This window comes from Ovis aries, chromosome 7 (genome assembly GCF_016772045.2).
Source record: "Ovis aries strain OAR_USU_Benz2616 breed Rambouillet chromosome 7, ARS-UI_Ramb_v3.0, whole genome shotgun sequence".
NCBI lineage: Eukaryota > Metazoa > Chordata > Mammalia > Artiodactyla > Bovidae > Ovis > Ovis aries.
The window spans coordinates 99,174,723-99,191,174 of NC_056060.1; the positions used below are offsets into that span (position 1 = coordinate 99,174,723).

General features: G+C 47.5%; 1 protein-coding gene across 8 annotated transcripts in view; it reads right to left on the minus strand.

Moving 5' to 3' along the window:
* FOXN3 (forkhead box N3) overlaps positions 1-16,452 on the minus strand; it is a 447,853-nt gene that overhangs the window by 314,948 nt on the left and 116,453 nt on the right. For all 8 annotated transcript variants that reach the window (XM_042252852.1, XM_042252851.1, XM_042252846.1 and 5 more), the window contains one exon: positions 6,871-6,986. The gene's annotated coding sequence lies outside the window, so the exon portion shown is untranslated. The remainder of the gene's footprint in view (positions 1-6,870; positions 6,987-16,452) is intronic.

Consider the following 16,452-nt stretch of genomic DNA (forward strand, 5'->3'; position numbering starts at 1 on the left):
TCCCGCCCGCTCTCAGGAGTCCTAACGTCAGCCCTCGGGCCTCGGTCCCACGGCCGCCATTCTGTCCAATCAGACCAGGCCGTTTCTCAGAGGATGGTCAGCGCCATTCCAGCAGGCTTTACAAGGGACCAGAACCCTGATCTTGCTGTAAATGAAGTGCGTCCTCCAAAGGTCACAAATCTCTCTCATCAGCTTTGGTTCCTGATGACAATGAGACAAACAGCAGTGGGGAAGCGGTTCCCTCCCCATCCTGCCACCGAAGTCCCGCTGTGGGGCTCTCCTGGGAGGCTTCTGCGGCCCCTCGGTTCATAAGCAGAACACAAACTCTTACCTTCCTCGCAAAAATGAGTGTGACGACCAAGTGACACGGTAAAAATATTTTGAAAAAGCAATTAATGCCTTCCACAACAGAGGTCTTCATATCATTCCTTTTCCAAAGGTTCTGGCAAATTCTAATGGGCATTTATTTACAAGGCCAAAGCACAGATTCAGAAACTCTCTCAGTCACCTGTACGAGGATTTAATGAAATGTTTCCGGGAAACACCTCAGAGCCACTACCAAGACTGCTAAGTGGGCAGCCACAGGAAAACTCCCCAGTAGGTGGATGAATCAGTCCTTGGGAGAGTTTTCTGTTTGGTTTATTAACATTCGGGCCCCATTTACGACTCAAGCATCACTTCCCCTGACATTAAAGGAACTGGGAACTGAGATTAATTGCCCAGTTTTTAATTACAGCTGGCCTCTTGGCCCCCCGTGTTGTAAGTACCCTGTCTCTCGGGGCACTTTGACAACAAGTGATCCGTCGTTGGCTATTCGGAAAGAGCTTTGGTGTCTGCGCAGTTTATGATTATAAAATAAAGGGTTCTAGCCTTCTAAGAATTTAACACACTTGGCGTGGCCCACAAATGCCACAAATATTGAGACCATCACAGAAAAACACACTGAACTGGGTTTCTCGACTGTCTGCACACCCTCTAACCCGTCGCGCTGTCTCTGCGTCTTCTGCCCTCAGACGCCATGCTGAACGTGGATTTCTCTTTTCCTTTCTGGAGTCTCTTATTTTCTCCATTGTATTCATTTGGAAGGAAAAAAAAAAAAATCTCATAAATGTCATTTCCTATTCCAAGCAATTTGCTATAGGCAACTACACCATTACTTTGTACAAATAAATTTACATAAATCATTATTAGAATGTTTTATCTTAGCAACATTATTTGCTTCCCAGAGCACAAATTAAATGCATGCTTAAAGCAGAATATTTTAAAGTTACTCCTATACTGTTTATGAGACGGGATTAGAAATGTCCATCTAATTCCTCTTTCATAATGGAATTCCTTTAGTTTTCTCTGGACAGTTAGAAGCCACATGTATAACTGTGGGGGGGGGGGGCGCACGCTGTTTCTGGAAGCCAGCAATGCAATGGATGGTTCTGATACAGTCGGTCCACTTTTCAGAGTCTGTTCCCTTTGATTCCACAGGGTCGGTTTTCAACAATCAGTGATTCGGAATGCCAGGAGTCAAGGAAATGAAAACCGTCTCCTGATTAGATGGGTTTTTATCTGATATTATTCTGCAAGCACACTGGTCTTCAGCTGTGGTTTGACTTTTTCTTTTTCCTAATAAACAAATTTGTAAATGAACTCGCTGAGAATGGCGCTGGGTTTGTGCTCGCTGTTTGCGTTGGGAAGATGCCTGTTTGGATCAACCGCACCACACATGGCAAGTCTTCACTGGCTCAACTTCTACTCCACCCAAGATTTCAAAATAAAATCTTTTTTAGATAAAGGCAGTGCCCATTTTGAAAACAAGCTGCAGTTGTCAACATCGGGGAAGAGAGTGAAGAGGGACCGACCGACAGAAGCGGAATTCACCAGCCCTGGCCCCGCCATCTGCTGGTTCTAGAGAAGTCCTTCGCGACTTCATGGCTCACCTCCTCATCCGGGTCCTAAAGGACTGGGCTCACCGCTCAGGGCGGTAACCTTCTCCCAGCGTGTGGCCTCGAAAGCCAGTGTCGGGGAAGTGGGGCCCCACATGGTCGAGGACACGACCCTCGTGAAGGATGAGTGAGGCAGTCACGTGGAATTTGCTTAACAGCAAGACAGACCGGGGTGCAGAGCAAAGCGGCGCGACTCGCTAGCTGTGATGACGCGGAATTTAAACCTTCCTGTGCCTGTTACCTCATCTTAAAATGAGATTACTTGCACCTACTTCACAAGTTTGTTTGGGCTATTAAATGAAACCAGGAAGGCAAAAGCGCAGAATAGCGTGACTCTTAGAAGAGGCTCAGTAAACAGTAGCTGACATTAATCTCCAAGGAGGACCAGTGGGGTGAAGCTGGCGTGGTCATATCTATGTACTGTCCACACCAGCATATTTCCGGGTGTGAAAGGGACGGCTGTATCATAATGCGCTGGGTCAGTGGCGAACGCTATGACACCCTCAGGCACGCTGGCACGTGTGTGACTATTCCAACTCCAGTCCTCCGCCATTCAAACCAGGTGAAGAAGTAAGGTAGCAATTACAGCCTACATATTTTACAACGTCAGATAGCTTTTACAGCTCTTTCATAAACTGTTTTATTTGAGCCTTTCATAAACGGTGTGAAAAAGTATAGGCCTTAGTTAATCAGCCTTTAATGAAGAGCAGACAAAAGACAGATAAAGTTTGAGCTTTCCGGCAGTGACCCCGTGTTGCAGGGGCAGGAAGGACCCTCAGCATCCTTCTTGCTCCTCCCTCCTTCCTAGTCTCCTAGCAACAAGAATCACGTGACTAGTTCTGGCCAATGGACTATCAATGTGGAGCTGGTCTGAGTCACTCCCGGTCTAAGCCACCTAAGAATGGGTGTGTGTTCTCAACTCTTTTTTCACATATCACAGCAACGAGGAAGCAACATTTTGAGACGTAGGTGTCACAAGATGGGGGAGACAGGAAACCTCAGAAGCTGGAGGCAGCAAAGCCACATTGGTGCAGTCCAACGCTGGCTGAGTGAGAAACGAACCTCTTATTGCAGGAAGCCCCAAAATTGGGGGTGTGCTCTTTACCCTGGTGTGTGACATAGCCTACCTTGGCTCAACAGGTTAGCAGGACTAGAACCCACATCTCCAGCTTTCACCAGTTTTCACTCAACAGTATCATAAAACCCCACCAGACTGGGAGAATGTTGCCAAGATTAAATGCCACAGCTTCCTCATGGCAAATCTTCAATGCTTACTCAATTTAAAACAAAATGTTTATCTGGTCTAAAATAAAATAGTTCATACTCGGTGCCAAGTGAAAAAAGTTTCAAAATGCAGGGTATATTTTAATTTGGTGTTTATTTGTTCCAACATCTATATTAACCGAAGAAGTCTGGACACCTCATTTTAAAGATAACCCTAATAATTAGGTTGTTGAAATGAAACAGCCTTGGTGTCACATCTAGGTTTAACTGAAAGGTAAACAGATGAACAGAAAGATCCAACAGAGGATGACCGACTCTCTACCTCAGTCTAGAAGACTCCTCTCTTCCTCTCTAGCTTATTCAAATCCTACTCAACCTTCCATCCTGTGTTCTCTTCTTCCTTTAGGTTTCTTTGGTGAGGACCATTTTTAAGGCCTTTATTGCATCTGTTACAACACTGTACTTTATGCTTTGGTTTTCGGCTGCAAGGCATGCGGGATCTAGTTCCCTGACCAGGGATCAAACTCTGCATTGGAGGGTAAAGTCTTAACCACTGGACCACCAGGAAAGCCCTCGTATTTTCTTTATGAAGGAAAAAGGCCTACACCTCAAATTTTGTAAACAATGGTTATGCAACTGCCTAGTCCAGAGAATGGCAATTTTTTTTCTGTAACAGGTCAGAAAGTGAATTCTTTATGGTTTCTGACCCACCTATTCAACTCTGCCCTTGTAATAGAAAAGATAATATGGAAATGAATAGGCATGACTATGTCCTGAAATCAGACTGATTATATTATTTGCAGCCAAAGATGGAGAAGCTCATCTTAGAAATATCAAGAACCTCAGATATGCAGCTGACACCACGCTTATGGCAGAAAGTGAAGAGGAACTAAAGAGCCTCTTGATGAAAGTGAAAGAGGAGAGTGAAAAAGTTGGCTTAAAGCTCAACATTCAGAAAACGAAGATCATGGCATCTGGTCCCATCACTTCGTGGCAAATAGATGGGGAAGCAATGGAAATAGTGTCAGACTTTATTTTGGGGGGCTCCAAAATCACTGCAGATGATGACTGCAGCCATGAAATTCAAATACGCTTGCTCCTTGGAAGAAAAGCTATGACCAACCTAGATAGCATATTAAAAGGCAGAGACATTACTTTGCCAACCAAGGTCCATCTAGTCAAGGCTATGGTTTTTCCAGTGGTCATGTATGGATGTGAGAGTTGGACTATAAAGAAAGCTGAACGGCAAAGAACTGATGCTTTTGAGCTGTGGTGTTGGAGAAGACTCTTGAGAGTCCCTTGGACTGCAAGGAGATCCAACCACTCCAACCTAGAGATCAGTCCTGGGTGTTCATTGGAAGGACTGACGTTGAAGCTGAAACTCCAATATTTTGGCCACCTGTTGTGAAGAACTGACTCATTAGAAAAGACTCTGATGCTGGGAAAGATTGAAGGTGGGAGGAGAAGGGGACGACAGAGGATGAGATGGCTGGATGGCATCACCAACTCCATGGACGTGAGTTTGAGCAAGCTCTGGGAGTTGGTGATGGACAGGGAGGCCTGGCGTGCTACAGTCCATGGGGTTGCAAAGAGTCGGACACGACTGACCGACTGAGCTGAACTCACTGTGTTCCAGTAAAGCTGAATCTGTATGTGTGCCTAATCATTCAGTCGTGACTCTTTGCAACTCCATAGACTGCAGCCCGCCAGGCTCCTCTGTCCATGGGATTCTCCAGGCAATGATACTGGAGTGGGTTGCCATTCCCTTCTCCAGAGGATCTTCCTGACTCAGGGATCAAACCCATGTCTTCTGCGTTGGCAGGAAAATTCTCTACCACCAGCGCCGCATGTGAAGTCCCCAAAACTTAACTGAGGGACATAGAAATCTGAACTCTATATCATTTCTATGAAGAAAAAAAAAATGCTATTCTTCTTTTAATTTTTTTCAATCATCTGAAAGTGTGAAAACCATGTCGGTTTGTCCACCCCTGACAATAAGGAGTGAGCCACACCTGCCTGGCGGGCCCTCGTTGACCCACCCAGGCTTAGTAGAGGCAGGGCAACAACAGGCTAAGCAACTGCTTTCATGGGAGGAGAACAGAAATCCTGCTGTTCCGGTTCTCCCACCTCCTGGAGGCTGGGACGCAGAGCTCTGAGTCCAGGAAGGCCGGAGCTCCTAGGTCTGCCCGGGGCTTGGTCCCATGGAGCACGGTGCGGCAGGGCGAGAGTGGCCAGGCAGAGCTGCCCGGACGAGCAGCAGCCTCAGCAGCAGCTCCAGCCCTGGAAAGCGGCCGTGCTGGACCCAAAAGAGCTGAGTGCAGGCGGGGTCCGCTGGGCCATCGCAAAATGAGCCAGCCCGCTGGGCTCCCACCCCGACTGCGGCTGCAGCTTCAGTCCTGAGGCCCTCCCTGTGCTCTGGGTTTCAGAACTCTTGGTACACTCTTGGCGTCAACTTACAGGCTCCTGCTTCTGCTTCCCGCCCTTCCCTTCCATTCCGCTTCTCAGCTCCGAATCAGCTCCTTGGAATCACCAGGCACTGACCTCACAGGACACTTGGCTCATCCCGGGGCCCCATCAAGCCACGCCTGCCAGTCTGAGCGTGGAGGGGAGGGGGCAGGTGTGGACAGCAGACACTCAGTAGACAAGCAGAGGCCAGGTGTGGACAAGCCCAAAGAGGCAGAAAGCTGGCTAGGGAGCAGGTTGACCAGGGTCCCCTGCAGGCAGCTGTCAGCCAAGGCAGCTCTAACAGGGCAGGCAGGGTTCCCTGGGGGAACCTTATCGGGACAAGGCCCAGCATGGGAGCCTGGCTCTGGCTGGGTCAGAGGCTCAGGGTCCTCCAAGACCCATCTGGTCCAGGCGCCAGGCCCTCCCTGGCCGGGCTCACTCCCACCATCGCAGTCAGGCCAGGCAGATCCTCTTCCCTCCAGCGGAATGACCCCAGTGACATGGCCCGCCGGAGGCCCTCTGTCCTCCATGAATTCTCCTCTAAGTATCTCAGTCCCAGTCCTCCTCAGAGTCTTCTCATTCCCTGAACCAGAGAACCACGCTCACACACAGCCCCAGCCAGCAGCTGAGCACCATCTGCCATTGTCTTACCAGCGAGTCTAGGCTCTTTGGCTCAAGTGTGAGCTGCCTGAGGATATACCTTATATTTTTATACACCCTGTAGTTTTTTAGCCCCATCTGTCCCGAGCACACAAAACAGATACTTAACAATATTTATGAAACCCAATTCAAAGGTTCAGCGTGAGAAGATTACTATAATTCAGGTGAAACACAGCATTGGGTTGGCCAAAAAGTTTGTCCCTTAAGATCTGCTGGAAAAACTCAAACGAACTTCTTGGCCTATCCAATATTATGGGAAAGAAAATGATTTCGAGAAACCACATACAGGAGAAGCTAGTTTCTATACAGAAATTCCCAGTGACGCTTCTACGGCTTTGTGAGTCTACGACGCACACCGAAGTTTTAAATAAGACGCAATTGAACGTTCTTATTATCTTAATGCCTATACTGACTGACCGCACCGTCAGTTTGATCAGCTGCATAAACTGATCATTAAGAAGATCGGGAAGAAGACGGAGAGAATATCAATCGCTGGAAAAGCAATCAATCTGGCATTTGCATTCAAATATGGCTTTGGTATTTCATTTTTTCAGTGCAGTCTCCCTGAGGTGTAAACCAGCTGGGGAAGGCACAGCGTGGTTACCTGAGTCAGAATGGGTCCAGGAAACCACAGTCAGCATTGCTCCAGTCACAGAAAGGACGGAGAGGCCTCCATGATCACAAGAACGCTGGTCTTCCAGGAGATGGCGTGTCTAGCGGCTGGTGGAGAGAAGCAGAAGGAAGACAGGATTAGAGCAGAGGAGAGCGAACCCTCTCAACCACAGGGGACGTCATCTCTAGCCTACCTCTCTAAAGCACGACACACTTCAATGAAGAAGTCAATTGCAACTGCACCTCTTTATCTCTTGGAAAGTTATTGAAGCATCAAGTCTTTCATGATGGAGTATTCTTGAAACTGCCTCATGGGGCATAAAAGAACCCAGGCACTTAAAAATACATGCCACAGACACTGTGAGATCATCTTATTTTACTATAGCTGCCATTGAGACATTTGTGAGATCATTTTATTTCACTACAGCTGCCATTGAAACACTCATCTATATAAAGGAAAAACATCAGAGTGCCAGCCAGCGTTCAGGACCAGTGTTCCACCACACGAACCCAACCTTGATCCTCCGGGTAGACCAGGTGGACAGGCTGCAAAGTCAGTGGCTCTTTAGTCTGTTGTTGTCAAATAAAATTACTCTGGCTCTATTTCTGGAGAAAACTATCCCATCAAGCTAAAGCTCACATGTGGGCTGCAAGTCTGGAGGCTATGGTCAACCACTAATCTTACAGAATAGAAAAGCCGGTACATGAGATGCATGCCTGCTTAGTCGCTTCAGTCGCGTCTGACTCTTTGTGACCCCGTGGACTGTAGCCCGCCAGGCTCCTCTGTCCATGGGATTCTCCAGGCAAGAATACTGGAGTGGGCTGCCGTGCCCTCCTCCAGGGGATCTTCCCGACCCAGGGACTGAACCCGGGTCTCCTGCGTCTCTTGCATTGCAGGCAGATTCTCTACTGTTGAGCCATCAGGGAAGTCCAGTAGCATAATAATTTCTGGTGGAAGATTTTTTTTTTTTTTTTGGCCTACACCTCAAGGAAGAGACAGCAATGACCCTCTCATGAAAGAATGAGGGGGTTTCCCTGGTGGTCCAGTGGTTAAGACTCGATGCCACCAGTGCAGGGGGGCACAGGTTCCATCCTTGGTCAAGGAACCAAGATCCCACACGCCGCCTGGTGCAGCCAAAAGATAAGATTCCAAAAAGATATTAAAAAAAAAAAGGAAAAGAAAAGGATGGTATGAGCCTACAAGCCTTAGAGTGAGAATGTTAGGAAATAAATTCAGTCGGTGGACCTCAAACAGTGGCCTGTGAAAGGGTATCATCAGTGTCGTTCTGACAGCCTGTTGGAATTGCAAATTCTTGGTCCCGCCCACAGGGCACTGTATCTGCATATTGGGAGGTGGGTCCCAGGGATCTGCTTTAACAAGCCATCCATGGCAGACACTGATACCTCTCAAATCATTCATCTACCTGTCCAAAGACACTGAGTCTGTTGTTGCAAAAGAAAATTATCCTACTCCAGAGGGACTTCCCTGGAGGTCCAGCCGCTAAGACCCGGGCTCCCAGTCCAGGGCGCCAGAGCGCAGCTGCTGGTCAGAGAGCCAGATCTCCCTTCGGTAACTGAAGATCCTGCAGACCACAGTGAAGGCCCGAGGCAGCCAAGTGAGCGTTTATTTCCCTTAAAGCACCGTGCTCTAATGCACCTTAGGCTTCAATTAAGGACAAAGTACTAGGCTAGGGGTTAGGGAAGGAGGAGGGGTCAGAGACGACGAGGAAATCCCTGCCCTGGAGAAATGCACTGTCTTCTGTGGGAGATGAGACAGGTATCTGTTACTGTCTAGTCACTAAGTCGTGTCCAACTGTCTTGTAACCCCATGGACTGTGACCCCGCAGGCTCCTCAGTCCATGTCGGAAGATCCCCTGGAGGAGGAAATGGCAACCCACTCCAGCTTCTTGCCTGGAGAATCCCATGGACAGAGCAGCCTGCTGGGCTACAGTCCACAGGGTCACAAAGAGTCAGACACGACTCAGTGACTAAACAACAGCAACAACTGGACCAAAGACAGAGATGCAGGCGACTCAGATAGAGCTCAGCTGCACTGCCCCTCGGACGGACAATCAGATGCTCGCCAAGGAGACCTCTGGGGTGGGGAAGTGGGTAAGGAAAAGTGTCGAGACAGTAATAGGGGTCTTGAGATCGAGACAGGATTTTTACAGAAGGAAACAGGCAAAAGCTGAAGCAACAGCCCAGAGAGCTGTTCAGATGCTCGGAGGAGCCAGGTCGGACCGGAAAGGGAGCCACTTACAGGTGACCTGGGTGAGACAAGGTCACAGCCAAGCAGACAAGTCACCGCAAGGGGCCGGCAGCATCTCCTCCTTGCGTGAAGGAGGGGCACCTGCTGCGTGCTCAGAAGCTGATGTCGGATAAACCAGGCGACTATCCGAGTCCAGTCTGCTTTTTCCGTACTTTAAGGACTGTTTTTTTTAAGAGGGGAGCATCTCGGCTGCTTCAAGGATGAACTACGGAAGGTTTGCTCTGGAGGAAGACCCAAAAGAAAATTTTAAAGTAGGGTAAGAATCTGGATCTCCTTGCAGTTCAAGGGACTCTTAAGAGTCTTCTCCAACACCACAGTTCCAAAGCGTCAATTCTTCGGTGCTCAGCTTTCTTCACAGTCCAACGCTCACATCCATACATGAACACTGCACCTCATGTGAAGAGTTGACTCATTGGAAAAGACTCTGATTCTGGGAAGGATTGTGGGCAGGAGGAGAAGGGGACGACAGAGGATGAGATGGCTGGATGGCATCACTGACTTGATGGACGTGAGTCTGAGTGAATTCCGGGAGTTGGTGATGGACAGGGAAGCCTGGCATGCTGCAATTCATGGGGTCGCAAAGAGTCGGACATGAATGAGCGACTGAACTGAACTGAACTGAAGAATCTGGATACCACAGTCCCCTCAAGCCATTTGCAAAATGCCCCTGAGGGCGAGGATGCTTTTAGTTGATAAAATAACTCCGGTGGAAAGGGACGTGCTTTAGGCAAAAGGAACAGGTAGACCAGGGACTAGGAGTAAGGGGGGCAGGGGTGTTAAAAGGTCACAGGTGAAGTAAGCCTTGGAGACGCTGTGTACAGCAGGGTGACTCTAGTTAAGAAGACCACACTGCACATACGAAGGCTGCCGAGAATAGGTCTTAAAAGTTCTCATCACAAGAAATAAAAATCGTAAACGGTGGCGGATGTCAACTCAACTTATTGCAATCATTTCGCAACGTATACAAACACCGAATCGTCACACGCCTGAAACTACTACGATTTTATGTCAATCACACCTCAATTAAAAAAATCAAAATATGTCCAGGGACTTCCATGTTGGTCCAGTGGGTAAGAATCCACCTTCCAACGCAGGGGATGAGGTTCAATACCTGGTCGGGGAACTAAGATCCCTTGCGCCGCAGGGCAACTAAGTCCATGTCCTGCAAATGAGCCCGCCAGGCCCAGAGCCCGTGCGCCACCACCAGAGAGAGCCCAATCACCACAACAGAAACCTCCCGCCTGCCACAACTAAGACCAGACGCGGCCACATAAATAAGTAATTTTTAAAAAATAAATGTTAGCTGCAAGTATCATCATTAAAACAAACAAACAAACAAAAAACCATGCCTGGAAAAGTTAAACCAATACTCAACACCTCCAATTAGAGAGAAAAGGAAAACTACTTTTTATGATCAAGAACGTATGACTTTGGCTTCCAGAAGACTGACATAAATAGCAGGCTTTATTTCCTGGTGCTGCTGGATGAATGGCGGAGAACTGAAAATGCTTTTGATGTCATGCAAGGCTCTGATGGAAACCAAGCTGGAATCAGAATCGGCTGCTTCATAAACCTCAGTGTTTCATCCGTCAAGAATTAGAGACACTGACTTGCCTCACCTTCTTTGAAATTTAAATAAGAAAATAGACAAGAAGTTGCTATGAAAATTATAAAGTGCAGTATTACACAGGGGTATATTTTTATTGTACGTATAATTATATTCACTGAGACATGTGAGTACCAATCAATATGTGTTGCTGTTTTGGCCTTTGAAAATATAAAAGTAAAATGTTTCTTATGCCCTTCAGACTCTCCTTTTAAATATTTGCAGACAGAGCAAAGTCCTAAGGCACAAACTTGGCACCAACCAAACCGTCTTCTCAAAAGACATTTCAAGGTAAATTTTTCACTTCTAAATTTTTAAAGTAAATTTTTCACTTCTAATTTTTTTTTTAACTTTTATTCCTCTGACCACGATAGAGCATCCAGACATCTTTCAGCAGCTCCTGGTGAGCACAACCCAGTCTGCAGCAACACAGACATATGATGGAGATAATTTATCATCTCTGCAGTAGTTTAGTCCCAGATGGACCATTTACTAATTTATTTCCATATGTAACTGGCAGAGAGATTAATCAGGCTTCCAACTCAGAAATCTGAATTGTGCTTTATTCCCTTAACAGGCTAACTCTGGGCCAGAGAAAGTACACATTTACAGAGAAAACCAAGAGTTCTCTTAAAAAGGCTGTTGACCTCGGACACAGGCCTTTAAACACACACACACACACACGCACACACACACATCAGCCTGCTCCTTATGTCAACTTGGAGGGCTGGTTCTTTCTTCGGACACTAATGGGCTTCCCATAGGAGCTGAGTCTGATACAACTGCAGGCAGAAGCAAAGCCAGAGGCCCGGCTGCAGCCACAGCCCTGTATGCAAGCTCAGGGTCTCGAATTTCTGAAACTGAAGAGATCTTTTTGCCATGGTGCTACGCCCAGCTGGCCCGCCGTGCAGCGCCCGGGCCCTGGAAAGTATGTGCTTTCTTTTTTCCACTCTTTCTAAGGGTCTGAACTTGACGGAATCCAGCAGTTGCTGTAGCTGCAGCAAGCGATGGCTGATGAACTGTTAGCGTTGCTCTCCGTCCCCCGGAGTTCAACTCTCAGTCTACTTTTGTTTTTAATTCTATCCCGGTGATATCAGCCTTTAGCAAAGAGAGGTGAAGGGGATTATTGTCAGATGACGGTGTTTGCAGCTAGAAGGCCAGCCAGTCCTGGCTTGGGGCAGAAAGGAAACTGACTGGTTCGGTCTTCAGTGCAATCCCAGGCTGCTGCCCGGGAGGCAGGGCCGTGGATGGAGGGGCCAGCTGGGTCTGCTCACCTGGGTCCCTGATCAGCCGTGCGCTTTGGGAAAAGTCAGTTTTCTCCTCTGCAACATGAGTTTCACTCCCTGAGGTTCCTTCTGGCTCTAAAATCTTTGATTCCATGAAGGTAAAAAAAAAATTATCAGCCATCCATCTGGTTTCTATGTTTGGATGATGCCAGACAGCCAAACGTTTGGAAGCATCTGAAAGTGGCCGAATTGGTCCTGATGCTTGGTGCTGTGGCAGACACAGCCTTAGGGATCTCAGTATCCAATAGACTGCCTTTGAGCAGAAGACAGTGGTCAGCGTCTCTGGGCCTTGATTGTTTGGTGACGCGTATCTTTGCGAGTGTTTAAGAATTCAGTGAAATACAAGTTTGAAATACTGTTCTAGGTCTGGCCAAAGCTACAGAAGTACCTAAATCAGGTCCTGTGTCTCTGATAAATTTACATCACAATTAAGAGAAGACACAACTCATCCTAATATAGTGAAATAAGTGCTACAATTTGAAGCCCAACTGTTATGGACACATGGTGGAAAGGATGGAAAGGATGGAAAAATCACCCCAGTGAGGGCGAGAGGGGGGATCCGAAAGGTTTTCTGGAGGAATTGGAATTCAAACTGGGAGGGTGGGAGGAAAGAAATCTGGGCAGAGGCAGCAGCAAGGGCAGAGGCCTAGCGGCGTCCCCCCGGGGCCAAGATACAGTATTTATTACCCTGGGACAGGCCCCCAGGTGCCCGAGAGAGAGACCGAGCCACAGGGAAGGCTGGAAGGGACTAAGGCTGGACACCAGCCTGGGGACTGGCTCTCACCTTGTGAGCAGTGAGAGCCGTCAGTAACTGCGAGGCAGTGGAGACTCCCAGCGAGCTGTGCCCAGGTAGCTTATTCTGGCAATTCTATTACCATTTACCATTGGTAACACTAAAAGCAGTCTGTACCTTCATTTTTCTGTTATTCATTTCATGCTGCCACTATTTGGGAATCCCTCAAATTTACTTTTTTCCAAATCAATTTCCTGGCCCTTCAAATGGAAGCAATGGAGTTTCCTACAGCACTGCCAGGGTTTCACATTTGAATGGCTGGTGCAGCCTGGGGCTCCAGGTTTAGGTTCCTCTGTTTTTCTATTCTTAGGAAAGAGTTACCGAAACATGGCCTAGACTGGTGCTTTTTGGAGTGTTTTTTTTTTTTTTTTAAATACTGGAAAATATTTGGGGATGATGAAAAAAAAAAAAAGAACTATACAAATGTCTCAACTGTTGGAAGGGCTTGAACTCCTCAAACAGACAAAAGTTGAACCATCATCCAAAGTCATTCACTGGGGGATTTCCCTGGCGGTCCACTGGTTAAGACTTCACCTTCCAAACGAAGGGCTTCAGGTTCGATTCCAGATTGGGGAGCTAAGATTGCACAGGTCTTGTGGCCAAAAAACCGGAACATAAACAACAGAAGTAATAGTGCCACAAATTCAATAAAGACTTTCAAATGATCCCCATCAAAAAAAAAAAAAAAAAAAACCTTAAAAGAAAACAACACATTTCATTGGCGCTTTCTTGATTTCTAGTTTCAGAGCTTCAGGCTCATGAACCCAAGGTCTCCAGTGCTCCTCAAGTGTAATAGCGGAACATCAAGTAAACCCTCACACCAGCGGCATTTGACTCCTCTGCCTCGGGAGGCGCCAAGCACAGGAGCCTTCCTGCAGCTGTCCCAGGGCCAAGCTGCTCACCAGGATACCTGGGCCGGCCAGGCAGCCCAGGGTCTGGGGGACGGGATTTGCAAGCCTGCCTTCCCACCGGCCCCAAGGATGGGCTAGGGCTCTGTGTGAGAACAGGCAGAGGGGCACCCCCTCTGAGGAAGGAGCTGCCTTCAGGATGTGCTTGGTTTCTCCAGCTGTGTCCCGATCTTTGTGACCCCGTGGACTGTAGCCCACCAGGCTCCTCTGTCCATGGAGTTCTCCAGGCCAGAAGACTGGAATGGGTAGCCTTTCCCTTCTCCAAGGGATCTTCCCGACCCAGGGGTCAAACCCAGGTCTCCTGCACTGGCAGGTGGGTTCTTTACCATCTGAGCCACCAGGGAAGCCTTTAAATATGAGCCACCAACAAAAAAAGATCCCTCTGGAAGATGCTGACTTCAGCCCCCATCTCGGGGTGGTCAGCACTGCAGACGAGCATCACTGAGAGGCAGGGGTCAACAGTACTTTCAGTTTGGAATAACTTAGTATTTTTTTTCTTTTGATGTGGACCATTTGTACAGTCTTTTTTGAATCCTGGGCTTCCCTGATAGCTCAGTTGGTAAAGAATCTGCTTGCAATGCAGGAGACGCCGGTTCGATCCCTGGGTTGGGAAGATCCTCTGCAGAAGGCCTAGGCTACCCACTCCAATATTCTTGGGCTTCCCTTGTGGCTTAGCTGGTAAAGAATCTGCCTGCAACAGGGAAGACCTGGGTTCGATCCCTGAGCGGGGAAGATCCCCTGGAGAAGGGAAAGGCTACCCACCCCAGTCTTCTGGCCTGGAGAATTCCATGGACTGCAGTCCATGGGGTCGAAAAGTAGTCGGACACCACGGAGCCACTTGCGCTTTCAGTTACTGAATCTTAGCTTCCCAGCCAGAATCAAACCTGTATGTACCTCCTGCGATGGGAGGCAAGGTCTTAGTCACCGGACTGCTAAGGAAGTCGCTGGATCACCTTATTTAGAAGAAAAGTGAAGTTGCTCAGCTGTGTCCAACTCTTTGCAACCCTATGGACTATAGCCTACCAGGCTCCACCATCCATGGAATTTTCCAGGCAAGAATACTGGAGTGGGCTGCCATTTTCTTCTCCGGGGGATCTTCCCCACCCAGGGATCAAACCCGGGTCTCCCGCACTGCAGGCAGATGCTTTACCATCTGAGCCACTGGGGACACCCCCAAAGAAAGGCAAGTAGGTGTCAAACACCCTGGGGTTCCATCCCTGATTTATGATCCACAGTCTCTCCCAGTCCCCTACATGCCCAGGCGGGCAGGAAGCTCCAGAACGCCGTCACCCCCACGGGTGTTCTCTTTTCGCCAAACCAAATATTCGCTGTGAAGAACATGTAGCAGATGCTGGGGGCAGCTCCCTGTGCCCACATGAAACAGTCCCACAAATCCAAGAGCTGTGTTCCTCATACCACTGTTTGTAAAAGTCTACCTATGGTCAGAAAATAAATCCTCCTCAAATGAATAGATTAGCTTAAATTTCCATGCCATTTTACATTCTCTTCCCTGATACATGAATCATAAAATTGTAAGGTAAATGCAGGCTTACACTGAATAATGGGCATAAATAAAAATATTTTGACATGAAAAACAGTATAAATTGAACTACCACGTACTTGAAAGCTCCCACAATCATAATGTGCACATCAAAATCCATTAACCTAATACCTAGGCTGCTATTCAAAAGCAGAGGTCTAGCCTGTAAATAAATACCCATTTGAACACTTCTCCTCCTAAATTACCGTACAATTTGATTGCAAAGTCACACACTTACAAAGTCTATCATCTTTACTTGGTTGCTCTCTAACCAACACTCAAGTCTTATCAGGCTGCAACGTGCCAACATAATAGAAGCACACAGAACCGTAAAACAGCACCAAAAAGTAGCAGCAGAATGTCAAAGACAAACCAGGGTCATTCTGGCAAGAAGGGAGATATTTACATAAGCTTTCAGAAAGACAATGGAGCCCCACTTTCTCTTTAACTGCATATCCAGTCAACCTCTCTGCTCCTCACCTGATCACTTTCATAAAAAAAAGCAATTTTTGCAATGATCCATTCAAACACCTTAGTTGCTGTGAACTCAACAGCAGTCAGATTCCGGTGCACACTGATTCGCTTTAAGACTCAGCGATTTTCAACCGAAGCTTTCATTATTTACCCATCGCTACCCCTCCTCCGAAAAACCAGCTTCGCTGGCAAGATCCTTCTTAAATATGTCATTTGCCAAGGCCATTTTCTTACCTTCGGAACTCACTCACATTGGTTTCATTTGATGACACTCACCCAAGCAAGGACAATTGTTTGACTGGAATCTTGCAACTTTCAACTTTGCCCAGATTTTGCTGTCGTGAGGAAAGGGGACACCGAAATCTCCAAAACATCGTTTAGCTGAGCTAATATACATCCGAATCCGAGCTGCATTTTAAATTCCTTTACACTTACTTAATATAGTGCGTGCTGCCTGTCCACTGATGCGATATCAGAAACCTGCAAGCTACTATTTCTGCAACTGTGTCACTGTGGACAGTCTGAAACATGTACGAGGCTGTTGCCATGGAAACAAACACAGCTAGGGTAGAGTGCCATGCTGTGTCAATTCCTTCACCCATGAACCCCAGGGGATGCTAACATTCATCTCCTTTCTCCTTTAGTCTCACACTGCTCTAATATTTTTTTTAGCATTATCAAATGATGTACTAAATACA